Source organism: Ischnura elegans, chromosome 11, assembly GCF_921293095.1.
Source record: "Ischnura elegans chromosome 11, ioIscEleg1.1, whole genome shotgun sequence".
NCBI lineage: Eukaryota > Metazoa > Arthropoda > Insecta > Odonata > Coenagrionidae > Ischnura > Ischnura elegans.
This window is the reverse complement of record NC_060256.1, coordinates 44,428,842-44,441,399: the sequence shown is the minus strand read 5'-3', so window position 1 is coordinate 44,441,399 and position 12,558 is coordinate 44,428,842. Positions and strand designations below refer to the sequence as shown.

At 40.2% G+C, this 12,558-nt stretch overlaps 1 protein-coding gene across 2 annotated transcripts in view; it reads left to right on the top strand.

Moving 5' to 3' along the window:
* The window catches only part of LOC124168492 (sodium/potassium-transporting ATPase subunit beta-2-like), a 120,227-nt gene that overhangs the window by 16,843 nt on the left and 90,826 nt on the right, over nt 1–12,558 (top strand). The gene's annotated exons all lie outside the window — the stretch shown is intronic.

The window sequence follows — 12,558 nt, the reverse complement described above, 5'->3', positions numbered from 1 at the left end:
TAAAGAATCAACAATTTTTACTCCATGAATAATGATAATAAAGGCCCTTATTAGACGAGGTAGCCAGGCGACGTCGCCAGCGACGGTAGCTGGCGACGTCGCTGGCTACCAAACCTAGTAGCCAGTTCAGTAGCCAGAATTTTTTCCGTTTTCTCTCAGTTTGCTGTGAACTATAGTGGACTGCGTTGTGTGAGTGGTAACTTATCTTAATTTTGTGTCGGCCAACTTCTGGCACTTTTTCACGAGCTCTTCATGCTTTTTCTTTTGGTCGTCTTTCTGCGGCTCTTCTTTTTTCTTCTTCTCTCCGCGTATCCCTTCCACTGAATCAGAAGATGTAGGCATTTTCTCAACTGCCGTGGACATACTGAACAACTCACCCACTCACAACAGAACACAACACAACAGTGAGCAGTACCAAGCGAGGTGTACTGACCGAGTAGCCTGGCGACCTCGTGTAATAAGCTCCGTATGCTACAACGCAGCGTCGCCAGTACGGGTAGCCAGTGGCGACCGGAGTGGCGACGGGGCTCGGTAGCCAGTCAGTCGCCAAAGTGTGGCTACGTCGCTGGCTACCCTCGTGTAATAAGGCCCATAAGAATCAATGACCCACGACAAGCTGGGTAGCCAGGTTCGTCGCTGGCGACGTCGCCTGGCTACCTCGTCTAATAAGGGCCTAATAGTTTATCCTACAGTGGTTTTACATTCATGTGTTTTCGGAAGTCTACATATAATTTATTCAGGGTTCCCACTCAACCGTGAAAACCTTAAAACCGTGAATAAGCCGGGAATTTAGTCATATAACCTTAATATTCTCTCAAACTTGATTTTAGAAGTACGATTGAAAGAGCAAAATAAAAATTGATATTTCGATCATGTTTCAAAGCCAGTCATGCGTAGACACTGTCCACATATTTACCTGCACACGTATATTCGAAGTGCAATAGGGTGGTTTCCTTCATCAAAGAAAACGAAAGGCATTAATTGCGATTCGTTACCTACCATTAGTGTATTCATAATATACAAATTATTTTGTTTTAGAAATACCGGGTTAGACGAATGGCAATGGTCCATTTTTATCCTCATTTGAAAAGGGCCAGATTGGCGCCCATGCGATGCCACTCCGCGTGACGTCACAGGGACCTAGTTTCTATACGAGGAGATAGGAGTTATACGTCGTCTGAGGTTACCAATGCATACATGAGGCGCAGAGCTCAGGGAAACATGTCTTAACAATCACTTATTAAAACTGGCTACGGTCGGAAAGTTTTCCTCGTTTGATAAGTTATTAATAATCCTTATTTAAGCCAAGCGCTACCAGCCAGCAAGGTACTAGGCTAGCCGCTAGCAGCCTGCGTCGTATCAGAGCTAAGCCTCGCCTCAAGGTCACCTCGCAGGGCGGGAGGGGGAACCAGAAATACGTCACGCGGAGAGACTTCCCGACATTCATACTTACGCGTCGCGTTTTCGCGCGCTTGAAAATTTTCACTTTTCATTTAATCGCGAAAAATAGATATCGTCATTTAAAAATCTAAAAGCGTGAAATACGTACTCCAGGAGTAATAATCTTTCGATTTAGGCAATAAAAAAATAATAGGAAACCACCCTATTATTGGTCCGTGTGCCATGACGACACATTGACCTTAAGCTTGTACCATAGCCAGAGGACTGGTAACCAAAGTGTTCATTAACCCTGGCGAAAATTCAGACTTTTCTTAATTTCCCTGGCACCCTGGTCCCTCCATTTTCCCGCTCACAAACTTAAGTCGGAGCTGAATCTTGCCAGCGACGTCAAGAGAGGTAGCACTTTCATTGCTGCGTTTGCATTTACGGCGTCTGTCGCGTTTGTTAAATTTGTAGTTAACCTGCGGCCGATGATCGTTACGCGATCAATATTTCTGCCTAAAATGGTTTTTCTATAGGCCGTGAATTTGACGACATCTAGACCGTGAAAACCTAGAAAAAACCGTGAATTTTTTTATTTCAGTTTGGGTGGGAACCATGTTGTTGCTACTTTCCTATTTTAGTGTACAGTTCTTAGTGACCATTATAAATCAACATCCTTAGATTCCTGATAGGATTTGAAGGAAAAAAAAACTTTGCTTTTTCCTCGTGGTGATTTATTTTTTCAGCGTGGCATTTTCAAGGTGAAAACGTCACGCTGCGCTGTAAAGAAACAATGGTCGGACAAAATGAATCACTGTGATGAAAAATCATAGTGTTTATTGCTTGAACTCCTACGATAAAATATTTTCACTATGTCACGCCATTGGTATTTCCTAAATCCCAAATCATATCCCTTCCCCCCACATCATAGCTTATCTGCCATACTTTAACCTGAGACAAAACTAAACCTGGAATTAATACTGCAGAAACCCGCTGGAGACAGCTTAAACGGCTGGGACTAGCGAAACAAAACGAACCAGATATTCCGGAGAGGCGAGGCGTAGATATCTAATATGCTCAGATTGTATTACTCCGTAGCTTAGTCTGAAAACGGGGATGTGAATGGTTTTTGGCCTAACCGCCCGACTCAAAAATCAGTTTATATGTACCTGAGACAAAACTAAACCTGGAATTAATACTGCAGAAACCCGCTGGAGACAGCTTAAACGGCTGGGACTAGCGAAACAAAACGAACAAGATATTCCGGAGAGGCGAGGCGTAGATATCTAATATGCTCAGATTGTATTACTCCGTAGCTTAGTCTAAAAACGGGGATGTGAATGGTTTTTGGCCTAACCGCCCGACTCAAAAATCAGTTTATATGTACCTGAGACAAAACTAAACCTGGAATTAATACTGCAGAAACCCGCTGGAGACAGCTTAAACGGCTGGGACTAGCGAAACAAAACGAACAAGATATTCCGGAGAGGCGAGGCGTAGATATCTAATATGCTCAGATTGTATTACTCCGTAGCTTAGTCTAAAAACGGGGATGTGAATGGTTTTTGGCCTAACCGCCCTTCTCAAAAATCAGTTTATATGTATAAAGTATAGTATATAGCAGAAAAATAATATAAAATAGTTTTAACGCTATTTTATGCAGAATTTTCCCTTAGATCCTCATTGATCCCTCCGACGACCAAGCTTTAATTTAATATTTTCAGACATGTTGAGAGCGTGGTAGCCATGATAGTAAAACGCATGTCTACTGACCTGAGAGTTTCGCGTGCAAATCCCGACTGAAGCCCATGGACACCCCAAAAATTTATTTGCAAAGCGCGAGGGAAAGGAACGCCCCCATAATCCAGAATATGCTGTATTTACATGGCCGAGGCTTATTCAGGGTTGAGCTCTACCCTCACCTATCCAAACCGAACTTCGGGTTGAATCACTGAGTGGGGGGAGGGACACATATTGGTTCTTGCGGGGTTGTAATATGTATAACCCAGCCTTAATAAGCCCTATATTAAATCTCTTCATGTACTAACTCTTCGTAGAGTCGTGATAGCGATCATCTATTTTCGTGCGTGGAAATTAAGCCTTTAAACAAAAATAATCGTTATGACTAATATTTTATCTTAGCCCGCAATGTCTCGGAACGATTTCGTTCTCATTATAGAGTTCTGGCCGCTGGTATGAAATTCACGAAACTTCTTGTTTTCTCATCTTTAGACTTTGGTTTCGATCGTCAATGGCGCGGGTTAAAAGGTTATCGCGGCGCATTCGTAAATATCGTGAAATGTTTTTTTTTTTCTTTAAACCAGGAATCCATTTGAGACTCAGGCCTGTTGGCCTCACTGAAATAAGTATTGCCTGTGTCATCTAAAGGCTTCTCTGTGGAATTGTACTGGGATTTCACCCGTGTCCTCCAGAGGAAGTCGTAAAACAACTTCTTTTTTTAACTTTAAAGATAAACAAACCGCAAAATGTAGCACGTAACACCAAAAAAAGCGTAAATATAACTTCTCTCTAGGATTGCTTCATTCTCTGCGGTGTCACCATGGCCATTTTTGTAATTTTCCATGCAAGCCTGAGATAAGAGCTGGCATTTTCGTTGGCCCCGTTCTTGCTCTTAAAATTAAATTAAATAAAAAAAAGACTCGGAAATTTGTATTGAAAATTCCTAAACACCCGAGTTTTCTAAATTTTTGTGTGTTTATGGCACCCTCAAGACCTTTATCATGGTCAACTGCGATTTCATCAGACCTCATTCAACCTTTTTTTCTCCTAAATTCACGCCTAAGTACTTAAATCAGCGGGTGAAATAGGTTAGCACGAGCGGCTATGTTTGCCGCCTTCGGCTACTGAAAGGGGACACTCTAGTCCTTAAGTTGACGTAGATGTCATAATTATGCAGAAGAAATTCATGTGGGGGTGGGTTTCAAAAACTGCCACTAGGGCAGGACAGGGTAGGCAACCTTATGAGTCGGAAGAGCCAAAACTTCAGCAACCAGCTGCGCCGATACATTTCGGCAGTATTTTAATATAAATACCGGCAATGTAATTACTATTATCATCTCTCCCTCCTATATTCATGGTTTTTATCCTGTTTGCAAAATTTTTTGATCGTGGAAAATAAATAGGGTTGTTTTTTTTAATTGACTATAATTTCTTGTTTAATTTAAGGTTTCTTTTTAATTAATTTAAATAATTTTTTTAAATTTCCTAAATCGAAATATTATTACTCCTGGAGTATGTACTCCACGCTTTTAGATTTTTAAATGACGATATCTATTTTTCGAGATTAAATGAAAAGTGAAAATTTGCGAGCGCGCGAAAACGCGACGGGTAAGTATGAATGCCGGGAAAACTCCGGTGTGACGTCGTTCTGGTTCCCGCTACCGCAAGTGTAGTGATCTTGAGGCGAGGCTCTGAGCGCTGATATGACGCAGGCTACTATCAGGTAGCGCAGGGCTTAAATAAGGATTATTAATACCTTATCAAACGAAGGAAACTTTCCGACCTCAGGCAGTTTTAATAGGTGATCATTAAGGCATGTTTCCCTGAGCTCTGTGTGTAATGCATGCATTGGTAGTCTCAGACGATGTAAAACTCCTATCTTCTCGTGTAGAAACTAGGTCCCTGAGACGTCACGTGGAGTGGAATCGCATGGGCGCCAATCTGGACTTTTTCAAATGAGGTTACAATTGACCATTATCATTCATCTAAACTGGGGTTTCTAAAACCAAATAATTTTTATATTATGAATACACTAATGGTGGGTAACGAATCGCAATCAATGCCTTTCGTTTTCTTTGATGAAGGAAACTACCTTGAATCTTTTAATTTAGTCTTTATAACGCAGTGATTCGTTTCCCTCATATTACAAAATATCTTAGCGATAAAGGGTACCAGGTTTCCATGGAGTACTTAGGAAGTATTACCTCGAGGGCTTTTATAGATTTGAACTTTAAAGAAGGCTTGGATTTTTAATCTGAGCTTTTACAGCTTCGGGTCTTATATTGATATCCATATGACCAGCTTATTCATCGAAAATCCACGGGGTTGATGACATGCTCCAGGACTTATCGACACATGATCGATAGCCGCCCCATGGCTTCGTGGTGACGTTGACTTAGTCATTGGTGGGTTTGTTTGCATTTTGATAATGTTCCTCTTTGAGCAGTGATAAGTATCAGGGGATTTCGATGAAAGTTTCCCGGCTATACACCCGGGTAGGGCTCCTTTCCTCTCTATGAATTTTGGCCAAACATTTTAGTCGCTATACTGCGGTAATATCCGCATCATTGAGTTTAGCTGGACCCAACTATAGTAGAAGGGATGGGGTTCGAGATTTAAAGAATTCGAGCAAAGGTTCATTGATTCTATTTTTGCCTGACTTATTTATGATTCCTGTTAGATTACAAATCAGCGATATAAACCATGTATGTATTATGGCTTGATATTTCACGAGAGGAAACTATAAAAGAATTACTGCCATGACCTGGGATGAGGCTACTTTCACGGCTGCGCCAACCAAAACAATAGACTTTTAGTATGAATTGCATGTTGGAGGGGGAGTAGGGTGTTATTTTGGGTAGAGATCCGTTTGGTGGTATTTATTCACGGTTTAACTTTTTTTAACATTTTATTCGGCGGCGCCTCTAGTCAGCGGTATCTCGTTCAGTGCGACTTTCGCCATCAACCGCATGAGCGCAGTTTTTAACTGCGAAAAGTACGAAACCTGTACATTCAAAACAAAAACATCAAGGTTTAAATAAATTTTAGTCGTAGATAGCACTTAAAATGCTGTTTTCAGAGGCTAAGATAAACAAATGTTCCATTAACATTTAGAGGGTAGGGAAAACCCCCCGTTTCACTGGATGGTGTTTTTGATAGCCTCTACTACTTCAATAGCCTTTCATTTTTTTAGTTAATCTGCGGCAGAATTGCTGACCACTCCATCATAAAACTCTAAACTTCGCCCATAGTTAATCGTTGTGGATGTGGACTCGCGAGCTCCGTCTTATGTCGGTATCTTGCAGTGATGTGGTTTGTATTTCCGAGTATTTCCACGTGACAAGTAGGTATCGATGACTGGTAGCGCCACGAGTGGCGCTTTTGGAATCTGATATTAATGCGCGATGAGCGACAACAATTCTAGGGGAGGATTTGAGAATCCTCTGATGTACCTAATATTCGTGTTCAGGACCAAGGGGACTCCATTAAATTAGGCCATAGAACATGGCGGTTAAGCGTTATATTTGTTGCAAGGTCGCGCCCATTTTATTCGGCGGCGCCACTAGGTAGCTGTATATGGTTCAATGTGACTTTCACCATAAATCGTAGTGGAAGTAAATCTTTTTTGTTAGACAGTCACGTTGCATGCGTTAAATGTGTAGTTTATATGATTTGGTGGCTCCTTTACGTATAACTACCGTGTATTTCCTCGTGACAAGTAGTTATCGATGACTGGTGGCGACACGAGTGGCGATTTTTTAAATCCGATTTTATTGCGCGCGGAGTGACAAATTCTAGTGGCACTTAAGAATCCTTTGATGTAATATTCGTGGTCCGGACCATCCTTGGGGTCACTGCGGCGTCAAGAAATCATCCCTACGCTCCACTCACGAATATTACAAAAGAGGATCCTCAAGTCTGCCTCTAAATGTGTTGTCACCCACCGCGCATTTAAATGGGTCTACAAAAGTCGCCGACGGACAAATTGATCCGAGTTTCACGGGGAAATAAGGTATAATTAGGGGTATTTACTGAAATTTACATAAAGTATTATGTGATCAATTAAATTCATAATTGTTCAATGCTATTTCTCGCCATAACAAACGTAATAATGCAAAATATTGAAGAAAAAAGTGGATCACGTTGGACTCATCACCGCGCCGCTGAAATTTTCGAAAACCGATTTAAATGCGACTAAAATCGCTACGGAAATCAGTCTTCTGTAAAATGGACTTGAGCCTCCTATACCGATGGCTAAGTTGTAACGACACGTATCTCAAAAATAGCAACTTTTCAGGAGAGCATAATAAACGATTTATATTTTTAATTGCGCACTGAAATTAAAGACCAAAAATTGATAAAACTGGAAAAGAAGCATACATTTGCGAACAAAGAGTTGTTTTTTCCTTGACTTTTATTTTTTTTTAATGTCATTACACTTTGTTTAAGATACCTGCCTCAAACCAGCCAAATTTTGAGATAAGTGTCGTTAGAACTTAGCCATCGATATGCAGTTTCCTTGGCTCCACTATCGGCATGAATGGGAAAGGACTCGCGGTCCATCTCGGCTTGTCCGAACCCACGTAGCGTAGAGTTATCCCACCCTCCACCCATCCCAAGTTCCTCCCCTGGAATGCCTCACTGTCGTCCCATTCGGATCGCATCAACCCCCACGTTTTGCGTAATTGACTCCCACCACCGTCCATTTTTCCACTTGAACGGATCGGCGCGGGTAAACGAGGCACATCCCTTACAAATGTGTGCCACTGGATGCTGCTCTCTTTGTCCGACCGCGAGGATCTCCAGCGACCGCCAACGGGGGGGCAGACCTCGGGGTCTTTCCGCCCACGTCCCAGCTTCGGCCGGCCTCCGGATTTGATTGGGCATCGTAAGCCCACCCACGCCGTTATGCGACCACGTTTCCGCTTTCAGCACTGTACTGTGCGTACGTACCTGATGAGAATTTAAATGAGTATCAGTCAGTAATGGTCTGATCCAGCTCTGCTTTTATTTCTCATATCAGCTGATCTTTTAACTTTACATTGACACCAATAACCTTCGCTTTCAGCACTATACTATGTGTATGTACCTGATGAGAATGTACATCAGTATCAGTTAGCTATTGTTTGATCCAGCTCTCCATTCATATCTCATGTCAAATAATCTTTTAACGCTACATTGAGACAAATGAAGTTCGCTTTCGGTACTGTACTATACCTGCATACCTGATGAGAATGTAAATCATTATCAGTTGGCGATGGTTTGACACAGTTCTTCATTCACTTATCATATCAGCTAGTCTTATAACACTACATTGAGACCAATAACCTTCGTTTTCAGCACTGTACCATGTGTATGTACCTGATGAGAATTTACATCATTATCTGTTAGCAGTGGTTTGACATTGTTCTCCAATCACTTCTTACATCAGCTGATCTTTTTAACATTATTTTGAGTCCAATAAACTTCGCTTTCAGTGCTGTATTATGTGTGCATAGCTGATGAGAGTATAAATCATTATCAATTAGCAATGATTTGATTTAGCTCTTCATTCTTTTCTCATATCAGCCGATCTTAAAAAAACATTTAAGGAGGACCCATTGTGGTAGTCATCATCATCACTGGTCAACAATCCTGACATTGGTTTGACGCAGCTCTCCACTCAATTCGCCGATCAGCTGACCTTTAAACACTTACGTATTTCTTTTCTTTCACATCCCACTTTACCTGTTCCGTACATTTTGTTCGATGTCTTCCTTTTTCATTTTTGCCTTCCACTTGTCCTTCGACGATTGACTTCATCAGGCAATCATATCTCAAGATACGTCCTATAAGGTTGTTCCGTCTTTTGGTCAAGGTTTTCATGAGGCTTCTCTTCCCTCCTACTCTCCTTAGGACTTCCTCATTACTAACTCGGTCGATCCATTTGATCCTCATGATTCTTCTGTATCACCACATTTCCCCTATGAGCTAATCTTTTCGTACCTACGTACTTCTTCTCTTTCCCATCTTTCTTAATCTGTTCAACAAATTTATTTCTGGGGTCTTCTTTTCCCGTTCTTGCCATTTTAAAATTAGACAATTGTTCCTTCCAAAGACCTCTATATTCTTTTCAAATTACAATTTTCATTTATCTTCTCCCTCCATCCAGCTCCTTTTTCAATGGCTGCAAGATTCCATCAGAATCTATTAAACATTAATATCAAATAAAACACAAACATCAAATCAATAAAGTAATGAAAACATAAGCGTAAATATCAACAGCTACACGATGTAATTGTCCCTCGACTATTGTCTTCATCAGATCATCATATCTGTAGGGTTGTCTCGTTTTCTTATTAAGGTTTTCATGAGGCTTCTCCTCTCTCCTACTATCCTTAGGACTTCCGCATTACTAACTCGGTCGATCTATTTTATCCTAATCATTCTGCTTTAGCAACACATTTCGAAGATCTCCACTCAGCTACCATAGAATGAGATGATATTTCATTTGCATATACACAAACATAGTCCCTCTAAGCCATGAGGCTTATCAAAAGGTTCCATTATTATATTACATAGTGGCATACAACAAGCATAACATTTAATATCCTGAATAAAAATTACCCTATTAGTGTATTGTTTAATTTAAATTTTTATTACATTTATAAATTTAATTTCATTCATTCCTATTGAGGTTTTCATGAGACCTCTCTTCTCTCGAACTCTTCTTACGATATCGTCGGTAGTCAATACAAAATTTAAAAGTTTTATCTGCATAGATTTTTTTGAGACTCATCATGTAAAATTCACACTTAAAAATTTTCCCTGCCACGTGTAATTCAATAGATGAGAATGAAAATTTTTCACTCAACCATCTTTTCTCATGGCCAGAGAACTTTCCATCTCACCTATCCTCAAATTATTTTTTACGACTCCTAAAAGAGATCGAGTGAACTGAAAGGAGTAGTCCCTAGTCCCTCGCGTAGAATTTTGATTTTAATTGCTGCAGTGCGTCCTCTAATTACGAACATTCGACTTGCGAACTTTCAGAGATATGTACGAGCATTAAAAAAATTGAAGCGTGTCTGAAATTTTAAATTTGGCGCCTTTGAGGTTGGCCGATGCAACGCGGTGTGGAGTAAAGGATGCACTTTGCAGTTACATTAAAAAACTTTTTTTTTGTATCCAGCCTTTTCGACATTTCATGTAATGCATAATTTCGGCTCCAATCGCATCGCAAGACCAGTTCGTCGTCATCGCAACGCATCGTTAACGTAAAATTGTGATGCAGTGTTGCATTCTGTAGGATAATTACACTTTTGGTTGCCTTGATAATGTATTTTAACTTACGAACACCATCTTAGAATGCATCTTGTTCGTATGTTGATGACTTATTGTACTTATAGCTAAGTCTTCTATTTTACACCCTGCATCAATTGCAATTGCACTGTGTCTCACCAGAGGCCTTCATATACCGTTCTTTTATTCCAAATGACTTCGACGATAATTTTTATTAAGGCTGTTTTTCACGGGCACGGAATTGCGCAGGGTAGAACATTATAAATTTCTAAAATGGCGAGGAATTGCGCGAATGCATGAACGAAATTAGAACAGGGGCTATTTTTCCATCTCACGTCCATCTCGTCTCGCATGCATTCTTCACCGCTTCACACGACGCATTTTTGACTGCACCTTCGTACACACGTCAGATTTTGCAATTACGTGCGCCTTGTAAAACGGCCTTTAGACCATCATGTCTCATGGTAATTATGGTATGCAATAAAAATCGTATGAAAGTACGAGTTTTTAGATTGGATTACGTAATTTATATTACCTTTATCATTTCTTGTAGAATTAAACTACTCTTAAAACATCAAACATTTTCGTATATCGTACACTAAGAAATAAAAAGATAAGCTAGATTTTTCGTTCAGCTGAATTTTTTATCTGGAAATATTTTTTTTTCGGGCAATGAAATTCAACCGAGTTTTTTTCAATCGGCTCAACACGCTTCTCAAATACGTATTGAAGACAAATTGTATTCGTAAGGCTGACCAACGGAGTATGTCTTGCCGTAATGTTTCCTTTTTTAAACAACAGACTCAGATTTTATCTTTCGAACTTCTTTAATCCTGATGATAGTAGAAAACAGCTCTTTAATAATATTCCACACTTGAATCAAACATACATAGACCCAGGTTTCAAGGGGATAATCGTCACTTTCAAGATGTCGGACACCAGTAAAGTACCAAAATATACATGAACTATAGTTGTTACAGTTGGTGTTCACTCCCCTCTGCCTAATCACTTTTGACCTCTTTGGCCTTTTACCATGCTGTAGTGTTTGTGTGAGAAGACTAATTGGTAATTTGCTAGTCGTTTTTTGTGTCATGTGCCTTGTTAGTGATGAGGAAGTCCAATGAAGAGTAAGAGAGAAGAGAAGCTTCTTGAAAATCTTGATAAGAAGACGGAAAAACCGTATAGGCCAAATCTTGAGACATGATGACCTGATTATGACGATCGTCGAGGGGCAAGTGGAAGAACAGAAAAGGAAGACCTTGAACAAAATATATGGAACAAGTAAAGAGGGATGTGAAAGAGAAGAAATACGTTGGTTTGGAAAGGTTCGCTGATAGGAGAATTGATGGAGGGCTGCTTCAAACCAATCTTAGGATTGTTGACCAGTGATTAATATGGTGACGCATTGTCTTTCTTCATTGCTCATCCTATATCATCCCCACTGTCCCTACCCCGAAATTTTCTTGCCCCAACCCAACTGCAACCAACTGTACGTATATATCGCTACTTTTCTGGTGATCAAACCTTAATAATGACTGTTGCCTGTTGAAACTTTAGTCGATGTATATTTTATAAAAATGTGTAAAATCATTCAATAGGTATTTTCCTCCATCACCTTATGCATTTTCGCTTAAGTGCTGAGCATTGTCGTGGATGCAAGACTTGTCAGTTGCTTCAAGGGTGGAAAGAAGGCAGCTGACGGGGCAGGGCAAGGTTCAAGCGCTGAGTGATAAGGAATCGGTCAGCAAACATGTAAGACATGTGTGTCATAGAGGGTGGAAAATACGTGGTGAACTCATGTCTCTATTATTTACTTTCCTTTGCGCGTTCCTGTCTGATATTTGGCCTTCATCTCGCTCCCAGTCTGAGAATGTTTAGTCATCTTTAGCCAAACCCTATTGGATCTAAAAAGCAAAAGAGCCAATTACCGATTCATCGACCATGCATCATGGGCGGCTTATTGAATAAGTACCCAAAGTTCATTAGTGGATAGCCATTGTTTTGGTCTCCTTTACTCTAACACTGGTCACAATTTGTAATTTGATTAGTTTCAGCCAATTAAGTGGATCAAATTATTATTTAAGGAAAACAGAAAAACGAAAATCAAATGTTATCATGAACTATTTTTAAAATTAGATAAATACCCTTCACATA